This window comes from Limanda limanda, chromosome 19, assembly GCF_963576545.1.
Source record: "Limanda limanda chromosome 19, fLimLim1.1, whole genome shotgun sequence".
Taxonomy (NCBI): domain Eukaryota; kingdom Metazoa; phylum Chordata; class Actinopteri; order Pleuronectiformes; family Pleuronectidae; genus Limanda; species Limanda limanda.
In genome coordinates this window covers 18,066,956-18,080,056 of record NC_083654.1, presented here as the reverse complement: position 1 = coordinate 18,080,056, position 13,101 = coordinate 18,066,956, and positions in this window count along the sequence as shown.

Genomic DNA, 13,101 nt, shown 5'->3' with positions numbered 1-13,101 from the left:
GGTTATTTCATTATGTGAATGGCTTTGTAATTTTGGAAAAGGGCCGTGAATTAGGCAGCGGACAGGTTGATGCAGCTATGATAATATCTTTTATTTTGTTAACTACGTCCATCTTCTACGTTGCATTTTAACATTCAGAGAAACATATGTTCAATCTACTGTCATAATAGAAAGACAGTATTTGTTGAGCAGAAACCAGGATATATTTGTGCTCAGGTCATTTTCTGTTAATATCATTTTAGGAAGGAATTTGGTACATTTATTTTAAACAAATCACAATAGGCCTTTTCAATCAATCAAATTTGATTTGTATTGCCCATATTCATAAAACATTTGCTCCAGTTAACCTAACCCCAATCTGCGTGTGTTTGGATTTTAGGAGGAAGCATGAATACCTGGAGACAATCCATGCAGACACATGGAGCACATGCCAACTCCACACAGAAAGGCCCCGGCCAAACAGGGATTCAAACCAAGTGCCTTCAGGTTGTTGAGATGAGACAATGCCCTACAATCATATCGTTTCATTTTCACTCCCTGAAACATCAGCTGTAGTTTGGATCATTTTCAGTTGTGGAAAACCTGTCTTGCTGTGAAGCGACAGTGCTAAACTCTATCATGGAGCTCTATTATTATTCCACTAAATAAAAAAATCCATTTGAATCATAACAGGCTGTCTTTACATTACATTTTGACTTGAAATCCAGGTGCTCCTCATAACATTACGTTATAACGTTCCGTCCAAGTCCAGATTCAAACTGATTCATTTCAATATGTAAACCTTCTACACAACAAAAACCACCTGTACTGGTTTTAATACATTTCTATGCAGCTCTGAACTTAATCAGATGTGATGTGATACATATCAGACTGTCAAGGTCAGGCCGCTCCACCGTCTCCATAAAACAAACCGAATCCAGGTGAGCTCACACGTGACACGCTGCATCGCAAGCTCAGCATGTGTGCCGTGTTCTGCCTGTGTTGTATCGGTATGAGCAGTAGTGTGTGTGTGTGTGTGTGAGAAACACTCAGTGGGAACAGGGGAGCTGGCTTTTCTCAGTGCGTCTCCCTGCCAGCACCTGTTCCGTTCCAGTACTCAGGAAACCTGCGCTCCAGCCCGAGAAGGCCTGGCAGACACAACACAACAGCCTGCGAGCGGGTGGGGTCACTGGAATGGAGAGAATGAGAGGGAGCCCACCAGACTGAGAGAGAGAGTAAAAGAGAAAGAAAGAGGAGGGCAGGTTGTGACTAGAAATGAGGGAATAAGGGAAGAGGTGGGAACAGTTATTTTTCATAAAGAACCATAAAAAAAGGGCCACTAAAAAGTGATGACTTCCTTCCCATTGCCAGTAAAGGAGCTTGTTTTTTTCCCTTCCTTCCTCAATAATAATGTTTCTATATTAAGATAAGATAAGATAAAACTGTATTGATCCACACAGCAGGAAAATTCAATTGTTACAGCAGCAGACAGGTCAGGATGAGGTGGACAAGAAAATACAAATCTATAAAAGATTTTGTTCATAATATTCACCTTTCACATAATGTTTTATTTCAAATTAATATATGATTTAACGTACGTTTTGAGCATTTCACATTTTAAGAATTCTGCCGTAAACCATGATAATATTTGGTCACTATGATCTCTAAGTCGTAATTTCAAATGTTGACACCATTTAATCTGTGGTTCATGGTTGAGGGCGAGAGAGCGAGAGAGAGAGAGAAAGCTGAGAGGACCAGGAATATAAAAAACGAAGGGGTGATTGAGTATGTGGACGAAAGAAGAGATGGCAACAGAGAAAAGAGGAGAGGAGGGGAGGGGAGCAGAGAGAGGTTTACGCAGGGGGGGGGTCGGTGGTGGTGAAATCGAGGGATTTGCAGGTGCAGCCTGAACAACCAATGACCTTAATGGTGTGTTAAATCCAGCTGTTGCTTATCCAGACTTTTCTTCAATCCCTCTCCCCCCCCACCTCAGCACCTTCAGCACCTCGGTTCCCACAGAACAAACTCACGAAGGCCGTGTGTGTGTGTGTGTGTGTGTGTGTGTGTGTGTGTGTGTGTGTGTGTGTGTGTGTGAGAGGGATTGACAGAGACAGAGAGCGATGGCAGAGAAGATGCTTCATCCTCGAGTGCAGCGATGGGAGTGACTGTGTGTGACTCCGGCCAGAGAGCACCGATAAGAGGCAGAGATAAAACAAGGGAAAAGTGGTAATGGACAGTTGCGTTGACTCTTATCTCTCCGGCTTTGTCAATATTAGCCGAGTGAAAAAGGGCAGATAAGAGTGTGTGCTACTAAAGAGCTATACGAGATAATTATTGTGTAACAACATAAGAGGGTGAGAGAGGGATAGAGCCAGACATAAGGAGGGAGAGAGAGAGAGAGCGTGTACTGTAAAAACGATGTTCGAGATAACAATAGAGCTCGGACTCAAAAACAGGAACCCTCTGTTTCCTGAGCCGGAGAACAGAGCTGTGTGTAATGTTGTCGTTAGATGTGTGTGAGAGTGTGTGTTTGGGAAAAGGAAAGGGTGACTAGAAGTGCGTCACCGTGTCCCACAGCTTCCAGGATATCGCTGGTGGAAGAGAAAGATCTGATACTCGTCTGAGAGGAACGAGTCTGCAGCTCGAGATCTTTCACGCTCAGGCTTTGTTTGGAGAGTCGGGTTCTGGAAAAGCACCAGTGTGGAAGTTTACTGGGAGGAGTGGTTTCAGGTGATGAAACGACTGCTCAAATCCTTCAAGCTTTCTCAACCTGAGCTCACCTTGAAGTTATTCAGAAACTATTTTCAGGGAATTCAGAAGAAATTTGAAAATGTAGCCTATAAGAATTTCCTGGGTTTTCTGAAAATTTGAAGAATCCTGTGGAAGTCTCAGTTTGAGCGATAAAACAACAGCCTCACAACAAGGCACAAATAAATATTTACTATTATTATTATATATACTGTTGCTGCCATTATATACTGCTATTATATTGGTTTAATTACTATCATATATAAATATATATTATGATAGAAAGGTTGCTCCACTTTCAACTGACAATATGTGACATCCAGCACAATCACTTAACTCCGTAGCTTGTTAGTGGAATGAAATTAATTTGTAGATTGAAATCATATGGATGTGTGTCTAGTTGACTGAACCTGCAACATGACCCTGAAGTGCAAAATGAGGCATGAACTTCAAATGGAAACTAAAGATCCCTGCTTTGTGTTTCTTTATTTATTGTTGTGTAATATTTTTCGCTGTAGACTTTTATGGTTTATTGGTCGTTTGTAATTTGTTGGTTTTTTTTTCTTATCCGTCGATGTTTTATTATTTCACAAAGCAGTTTATTCTATCATATATAAATATATATTATGTTATATTATATACTATATATACTGTACTATTTTTATATACTGTCTAACAATAACGTTACCATCATATCATCAGTACTATTACCATCATCTTGCCACTGCACCTTATCTACCTATTTATCTTGTGTTTCTGTTTTTATTCTTTCTACCTCAATATTTTTTATTTTATTCTATTGTATTGTATTTTAATGTATTCAAGTATACCGGCTGCTATGACGACTTAATTTCCCTTCGGGGATGAATAAAGTAATCTATCTATCTATCTATCTATCTATCTATCTATCTATCTATCTATCTATCTATCTATCTATCTATCTATCTATCTATCTATCTATCTATCTATCTATCTATCTATCTATCTATCTATCTATCTATCTATCTATCTATCTATCTATCTATCTATCTATCTATCTATCTATCTATCTATCTATCTATCTATCTATCTATCTATCTATCTATCTATCTATCTATCTATCTATCTATCTATCTATCTATCTATCTATCTATCTATCTATCTATCTATCTATCTATCTATCTATCTATCTATCTATCTATCTATCTATCTATCTATCTATCTATCTATCTATCTATCTATCTATCTATCTATCTATCTATCTATCTATCTATCTATCTATCTATCTATCTATCTATCTATCTATCTATCTATCTATCTATCTATCTATCTATCTATCTATCTATCTATCTATCTATCTATCTATCTATCTATCTATCTATCTATCTATCTATAACTACAATGGAACTCAGTAGAGCGCACAACTCCACCAAGGTCCATCAGTCCTCTTAAGTTCATTCAGGATTCGACCTGTCTCACAATTTTAAAGAAAGTTAAAATAAATGTCTGGATCCGCCCCTTTTCCCAGATCCAAATTACAATTGAACAGGTTTCCTCTTAGCCGGTCCCATCTTCTTCTAGCAGGTTTTGTGGAAAGCCATTCAGTAGTTTCAGTGTAATGCTGCAAACAAACGGTGAAGAGGTGAAATCAGCCTCCTTGGCCGAGGTAATAAAAAGTTACTGATTAGAACTGGCACTCTACAAAGACAACAAACAAGGTGCACACGTTATTCAGGTACACAATGACACAGCCAACAAATAGGTGAGGGGTGGCGTCTGGGCGGATCAGGCAGGAGGAAGCACCTTGAGTATAAATTGTTGAATTAGAGGGAAGTCAAGTCAAAGTCGGGTCTCAAGCGTCGATCTTTGTAACTTTGATTTCACTTCTGTGCCCAGCAAGTTGCGTTATCAGAATAACGAACACATTTTCATTAATCAACTGCACCTCCAAGTTTAAAAGTCACCGGCCCCTTTTTAAAATGCTCTCTGTGCTCACATGGACGTCTCTGAGTTGTGTTGTGCTTGCGAGATGACTTTGTAAGTTTGGTAAGACGCTCCTCCGACAGGTGAGGTGAATGCATCAGGGCGGAGGAGTCTGTGGATGCTTCTCCACGGGGGGTCCCTAGCATCCAGGCAGGGCTCCTGAAGCTTTTGACGTTGACGTGGGCGCGGCTCATGAATATCCTCGAGTCAAGATCAACTCGGGACGGCGAGCGTCTGTGTTAAATTGCCACGATAATAGTTGCCGGGACCCCTGTGCTGCTTAATGAAGCCTCGGACCACTCACTGGGGGTCCGGAGGTCGGAGTGTGGTCGAGTGTGACCGGTCTGAACCATGTGAGAGTAGCACTTGTCTTGCTCTCCGCGCCCCGGAGTACAGACACACACCTGTTTCGTGTGCTGCTGTGACGGCCGCGGTGCAACAGCAGAGGAATGCGCCCCCCTCCTCCTCACCCCTCCTCACCCCTCCTCACCCCCACCTTCCTCCCTCTCCATGCTCTCCATGCTGTCCTAATGAATCTCATCACACGGCCTGCATTTGTCCCACTAGTGCTTTGTTTGTTGACCTTTAGAAGACGTCATTACTTATTATCCTCATGGGTTGTGTAATGCTGCCCCCGTAACAGCCCTCCCCCCACCTCATAACCACGGAGCCATAATGTATATGACTGTGTGTGTGTGTGTGTGTCTGATCAAATGCTTCTTGTCAGTGTAACAGCCATGAACAATGGTACGAGCTTGATGATGTCTCCCTCCTCCATCTGTCCCTCTCCGCTCCTCTCACCCCAGAACACAATGTCCTCTAGCATTAGCGTTATTGACAGTGGAACTAATTGGCACACGGTTATGAAAGTTTCCCCCGGGGGCCATTTTAAATTGGACTGCACAATTTCCTACAACATCTGATAAGCGAGTCCTCGCCCGGGACCCGGGGAGGTATCGATTATAAACGTATTAATGTGGGTCAGCAGCCGTGTGATGATGTAGCGCTGCTCGTCTAGACTAGAACAAACTGACCTCATCCTGTGTGTACATAATGGATGGTAATGGGAGGGGAAGATGGGACATTCTGTCTCGTAATCATATCTGCTCAGTGCATCATTTTGCTTTGATAGATGTCTGGCACACAGGTCGTAGAGAGAGGTAGCTACAGGACGAGTGAATTAAATCTGATCACTGGAGCTGTAAACAGCGTCGCTACGACAACGACACATTGATTTCAGCGTCCACATTGCAAACATGAATTGATTCATGCCAGCGATGCAATGAGGGAGTTATGGAGAACATGCATTAGGAATCCAAACACGCCAAACTGAACATGGAGTCAGATGTATAAACTCATTAGGTCAACCAGTGGATGCATCACTGGGTCCATACAAGATGTTGCCTTCGGTCGCTCATTATATAGACAGCGTGCTTTGTTGTTCCACCAGATTAGACTTGGCATTCGAGGGATGAAGTACAGTGGCCCTGAAGTACAAAACACAATCAGACGGCAAAGAAGAGGAGACAACGACAATTAAAAACCACATGGGCAAATTTGAAAATGCAACACTACATGAGATAACATGACAAACCACAAAACACAACTGCAAATAAAAACAGTTATAAGATAGATAGATAGATAGATAGATAGATAGATAGATAGATAGATAGATAGATAGATAGATAGATAGATAGATAGATAGATAGATAGATAGATAGATAGATAGATAGATAGATAGATAGATAGATAGATAGATAGATAGATAGATAGATAGATAGATAGATAGATAGATAGATAGATAGATAGATAGATAGATAGATAGATAGATAGATAGATAGATAGATAGATAGATGGATAGATAGATAGATAGATAGATAGATAGATAGATAGATAGATAGATAGATAGATAGATAGATAGATAGATAGATAGATAGATAGATAGATAGATAGATAGATAGATAGATAGATAGATAGATAGATAGATAGATAGATAGATAGATAGATAGATAGATAGAGTAGATAGATAGAAAGAGTAGATAGATAGATAGATAGATAGATAGATTACTTTATTCATCCCCGAAGGGAAATTAAGTTAATTAATTAAATTAATTTGAATACAATAAAATACAATACAATAGAATAAAATAAAAAAATATTGAGGTAGAAAGAATAAAAACAGAAACACAAGATAAATAGGTAGATAAGGTGCAGTGGCAAGATGATGGTAATAGTACTGATGATATGATGGTAATGTTATTGTTAGACAGTATATAAAAATAGTACAGTATATATAGTATAGAATATAACATAATATATGTTAGAATAAACTACTATGTGAAATAATAAAACATCGACGGATAAGAAAAAAAATCCAACAAATTACAAACGACCAATAAACCATAAAAGTCTACAGCGAAAAATATTACACAACAATAAATCAAGAAACACAAAGCAGGGATCTTTAGTTTCCATTTGAAGTTCATGCCTCATTTTGCACTTCAGGCTCATGTTGCAGGTTCAGTCAACTAGACACACATCCATATGATTTCAATCTACAAATTAATTTCATTCCACTAACAAGCTACGGAGTTAAACTGATTGTGCTGGATGTCACATATTGTCAGTTGAAAGTGTAGCAACCTTTCTGTTGTGTGATTGCAGATCAGTCCTGGGATTGAATTCAGATCCAGTGTAGATTTGTTGATGCTTTTGCGATCGTCGGCAACTTTACGTTGAAAATGCAAAAAGGTCAAGGACTCAAGGATTATGGATTTGTTGTGGGCAGTGTGTAATACCCTGAAAGCTGATTGTGGACCCCTCACACAGGCTGTCATTGCCTTTTAAATGAAGTTGATTAGGTGAGACCGCCGCTCTGTGGTCCTGTCTGTCTCCGAGTGGACAACAAGCCATATTGTGCCCCCCCCTCCTTGCTCCTCCCACCACGAGGGCTGCCACTGCTTGACCTCTCAGAAATCTGACCCCCAGGGCTCCTGGTTGCTCCCCCCAGGCACCTGCCAACCTTTCACCCCTTCACTGGGCGAGCATCTGGAAGGTGAGGAGAGACGGGCGAGGGGGCCAGGGTGGGCCGTCGGGAAGCACTGACACGGTAACAGATCGGACCACGGCCACGTCAGACTTCACAGGGCGGTTTGGACTGTTTCTCTCTCGTCATAGATCATATACCAACCCCCCAGTCCATGTGTACATCTGCTGGTATCTGTTGTTGCAGGTCCATACTCGTCTTAATTTACGTCTTGCCTTCACTCGTTCTGTCCTTTATTTCTTTCTCTAACTGTACACACATATCATGATGTATGCACAGCTGGGCCCGACAGAGGTGTCCAGGAAACGTGTGGTTTACGGATCCCCTGTTGACATTCTGATTTGACTTTCCTTTCACTCTCCGAGACCTGGAATTTTAACTGTGCAGGGGTTATTGACTCAGCATGTCTGACCAGGGCCGGAAAACCACTCAAAACCACGCCGCCTTCCTGACTGACTGACTGACTGACTGGATGTGTCACACACGACGTGAAGCTCGATCACAAATCCTGGATTCTGACCACACATGCAGCCGCCCCACACCTGCTCAACCGTGCTCCGTACAAAGAACTTTCTATCATTAGTTTCGCTGAAATGCTATTCCACTCCTCGGTTTTATGGAAACAATAATATCCTAGTTGTTAAGTTACAGGCAGAGTGTAAAACATACAGTATATCTGAAGTTACGCCAGCTTTAAAGCTACACCTCAGGACCGAAAGCTATGTAATACATTTTCTGTCGACTCCAAGAAGGATTTTATAGTTTTGAACCAGCGAATCGTTCCTTTGGGTTCAGAATGAAATCATTCCACAAACGATGGGATGTCCACGCTCTTGGTTTTTTTCCACTGTCGTTAAACCTGAACAGTTTCCAGCCTCTTAGGAGCAGTGGAATCAAGTTTTCAACACAAACAGTCGTCACCTTTTAAGTTAATATGCGAACATGTTAACTTGCAGTTGCATATTTACACATTCGGTACAACATCCATTCATTGGGAGTCGAGTTTCTGCTACTCGTCAAATGTAAGAGCAACATCCAGCCTGTTTTGGATCTGCTTTCATTCTCTGCCAACTCCTGACACAAAGACCTGGCTGCTAAAGGCTCCATTTTAATAACTAGCCATTAAGTGCAAAGCAGGTTGTGTTCATATCTTACAGCCACCTGCTGCATCATGCACTAAAAAACGATTACTCACTATTAGATCATAAAAGCGGTGGGTGGCAACAGATTCAGGTGATGATTTACAATAGTAATTACCTTAATGTTTTCGAAATGATTAATTATGCCTGCTTTAAAGTGGTATTGTGACATTTTGGAAGTTGTGCTTATTTGCTCTCTTGCCAAACCACTCCCTTGACTGTTCAGTAAATGTGAAACCGCCGGGAAATAATCACAACTTTTAATGAAACGCACAATATGTAACTTTGGCCACTTGGGGTCTCTAAATCGAGACGACAAGAAAGGACCTCGTTCGATGTCATTGGGAAGTTTTTGGGGGATCATGGAAGTTGTTGTCTTCACCATCATTGCCAATGAAAACCAACCTGAGGCAACTGAAGATGCTGATTATGTTCACGGATTCTTTAAAGTTTTATTCACGTTACGCAGCAAATTGCAAAGAAATAATCCTGATACGTCGGTAACCCTTGAAGTTAAAGCAGAGACGGACAAAGCCGTGCGTAAATAGAATAAGACACAATTAAAAAGCGACCGAAATGAAACGTCCAGTAAATAAAATCGTGGATTTCTCTTGGTTGTATGTTAAAATTCTACATTTCTGCGTTGTTTTTGCACAGATTAGATCAATGAGATATAGTTTGTAAATGAATAAGCTTCAGAGGTGCGGGTAAGCTAGCTGTTACCTATTATTTCAAGTCTTTATGCTAAGCTAAGCTACCTAGCAGCAGGCTGTATGTGTGGTCTATTTAATGAACAGACAGTAGAGTGGGGGAAATCTTCTTATCTTGGCAAGAAAGCAAACGCAGGTATTTGAAATTATCTTTTTATGTGACAAGACACTTGTCTGATTATGAACTGTAGATCCAGATTGATTAACCGGCCGATCAATGCGCTGCAGTCATTACATCATTGAACAGAGAGAAACAAAGAGCAGGAGAAGAGGACCTGCCACTGGAGAGTAAATGTGAAACTGAATTATCCCTGTGTCTTTTCCCACAATGCAGTGCACCGGGTTACTGTACGTATGCGGCCATATGGGCTCAGCCTAGCATTACTGTCACCCCTCATTTATTATCCTGAGGGAAGATGGCCGTGCGATGCCCCTCAAATCCTCTTAGTCAACATTTAGCTGATTGATTTTTTTTTTCCGCCTTCTATCTACCTCGATTCAGATTATCAATGCGATAAAAGCAGGAAGTTGTATATTATTGATGTTGCTCGTGGGTTGGATGGATGGACGAGAGAGAGAGAGAGACGCATAAATGTTTCAGCGGTTTCCGGAGGAATGATATCAACGTGACGTTATTACATTTAAAAGCAGAGCAAACTGAGCGGAAAAGAAAAGAAGGATGTGGATGTGATTCAATCCCTTCAGCAAATAACCTGTTACACATGGAGGAGCAGCGGATTACAGGGAAATTAGACTTGTCATTTCTTGCGAGCGTGATCTCGAGGATTGTTCTCATGAAGATTAATAATGTGTCGGAGTCTTCAATCAAATAAAAGCTCCACAGATATGATATAAGTGCAGGGAGCATCTGTCGGACGTTGAATTTTACAGTACAAACACTATGTTAATTTCACCCCTTGCCTTTTATAATTCCCACTGCCGGCCTCCAGCTCACAGATCCATGATGATAGTTTCAGTTCAGGAAAATATGATGAAGCAGGTTCCCCATAATAAAAGCATATTCCCCTTCAGGCTATAAAGGCCGTTTAACAGACAAATCAGCTTTTTTTTAAACATGTGGTTTAGCTTCATGTTGTTTAAGACAGTTGAGTCCTGAACGACTCTGTCCTATGGGTTCTGCAGATGGCCCCACACACTGCTTCTCCCAGATTGAATGCATATATCTCTGAGATGCTTCACGAGGCTCGGACGACTCCCTTCCCCGATCCCTCTCCCTCTGAACTCTACTAAATGATGACCACGGAGATTATGCATTGGTAATTCCTGCCAGGTCTTTAAAGAATGCCCATGCTGTGCGCTTAATGCTCGGCGGAGGGATTATGCAGACCCCTACATGTGGTGTTGTGGCTGCATACCTCCAGTCAGACTAAACCCAATCTGTTACAGATTTGGACTAAAGAAGAGAGGTGCAGCGAGCACAAGGGCGGGGGGGGAGTGCTGTGCAGAGCGGTGTCCATGCTTTACTGTACATTCCACTGCATCTATATCATGAAGGATCAGAGCTAAACCTCCCTTTGGACACAGTATTTTTATCTGTGCGTATTAGGACGTTAAAAAAAGAACCTTGGCTTGTGTCAAGGCCGCGAGCTCCATTTCTCTTCTCTTGATTCTCTACTCTTTTTTTCAGCATTTTTTTTTTTTTATTTTCCCTCTGTGGTCGAGGCAAACCCAAATCCCTCTGCAGTCTCCCCCCGAATGTGGGTCCAATTAAACACATATGTGGATTTTCTCATATCGAAGCTCATAAAAGGTAAACTCGGGCGATTTACATTACATTTACATAAGGAATGCTAAGTAAGTACACGTGTGAGGTGTGAGCATCTCGATCACAAGCAGATGGTCGTTACTATTCATCATTCCCTCATCCAAGGTGTTTCATTGAGCACGAATCTCATAACCAGACATGATTTTTCATATGTGTAGTTTGTATCATGTGTTTTATTATTATGATTGTTATTATTACGTTGTATTTAACTGACAGATGGGGCTCTGGGCACTTCATTAAACCATCGGGGCATGTAGGACAAAAGGAAAAGAGTATGTATAGTCGACTATATATACATATATAATACTAAATATGCATCTGTGTATATATGTATTTATAGGCTACATGCTCACACACATATATGTATTCATATTATACATTTAAATAATATATGTATATCTAACTTACTTATCTAACATATGTATGTGTGTATTCAAGGACTGTACTTATCATAGTATGTTCAAGGACGTTAAAGAAAAGTGCATGAAAAAAACGTATGTAAAAACAAGCGGAATATACTTTTGGAAACAAAAAACAGCAACAAAAAAAAAGCATCAAAGCAAGAAATCCATCAAATCTAATCTGTAACCGTTTTATTCAAGAATTCTGGGAGATTAGGAAATGTTTCACAGCTCAAATCTTTAAAAGCAAAAACTCTATGTTTGTCAATTTCCTCTAACAAATTAATGTGTTTGATGTAAAATTGACTCAATTATGAATCTGTCTGAACACATATCCTGAGCATCACAATAACTGCAGTGAGTTAAGATGAAGTTGGAGATGCTGTGGCGATGTGTTGCTGCCCCCTAGTGGTGAAACCACAGCAATGATTCCTTTTCTTTTGAACAGGTGAAACACTGGATGAAGCAGATTGAATTTCAACAAACAACAAAAAGAAACCGGAGGTGTTTTTTGTAATTTAAACAGTTTGTATTTATTCAGTGTTTAATTCCTTGATCTGTTCTTTCTTTTGCAAACATTCTGCCAGCAGGTGAAGTTTACATGGATTTATTCTGCTGACCAAAAGAAGCGCTGCTCATTAACTGAGAATCAAGCAAGTTTAAAGAAAATCAAAGGAATAACTTTTTGCTGTCAGACAATGAATCAGTCCAACCACACACACAAACACACACACACACACACACATACACACACGCACGCAGGCACTCATTAATTTTAAAAACAAAATAGCGATGCACAAACAGGACTGTGGAAACTAGTGATTATATGCAGCAGAGGTATAATTGCTTCTAATTACAGTATTGCCTCATTGTTCCTCTCTACCTCTAATTTACCACATTTACATCTCATGAAGACAATACCACTTTGGTTTCACGACTGTGAAAGTTAAGTCACGGCTGCAATAAAATATTCAGGACCTTTTTTATACTCACAATTGAATCATATATATATATAAATCGAACATATGTGAAGCTTTAAGCATTAAGGACATGAAGTGAGAGAGTAAAAGCTTTTATAGTAAAGATAAACTGATAGTGAGGTGCTGTATCTACATTAGCTTTATAAACATACGCAACATAGCCGCTAAGTGCAAGCATCAAAGATATAATTACATATCAAGTGCTGGATATCCCAACACCTATTAAGCAAAACTTCTTGCAAAACCGCTCATAACAAAAATGTAAGAAACTTAATTACATTGCATATTTGTTGCTATAGAAACATTTTCTCGTAAAAAGAAAATTAAATACCAAAGAAAATCGCTGAGAT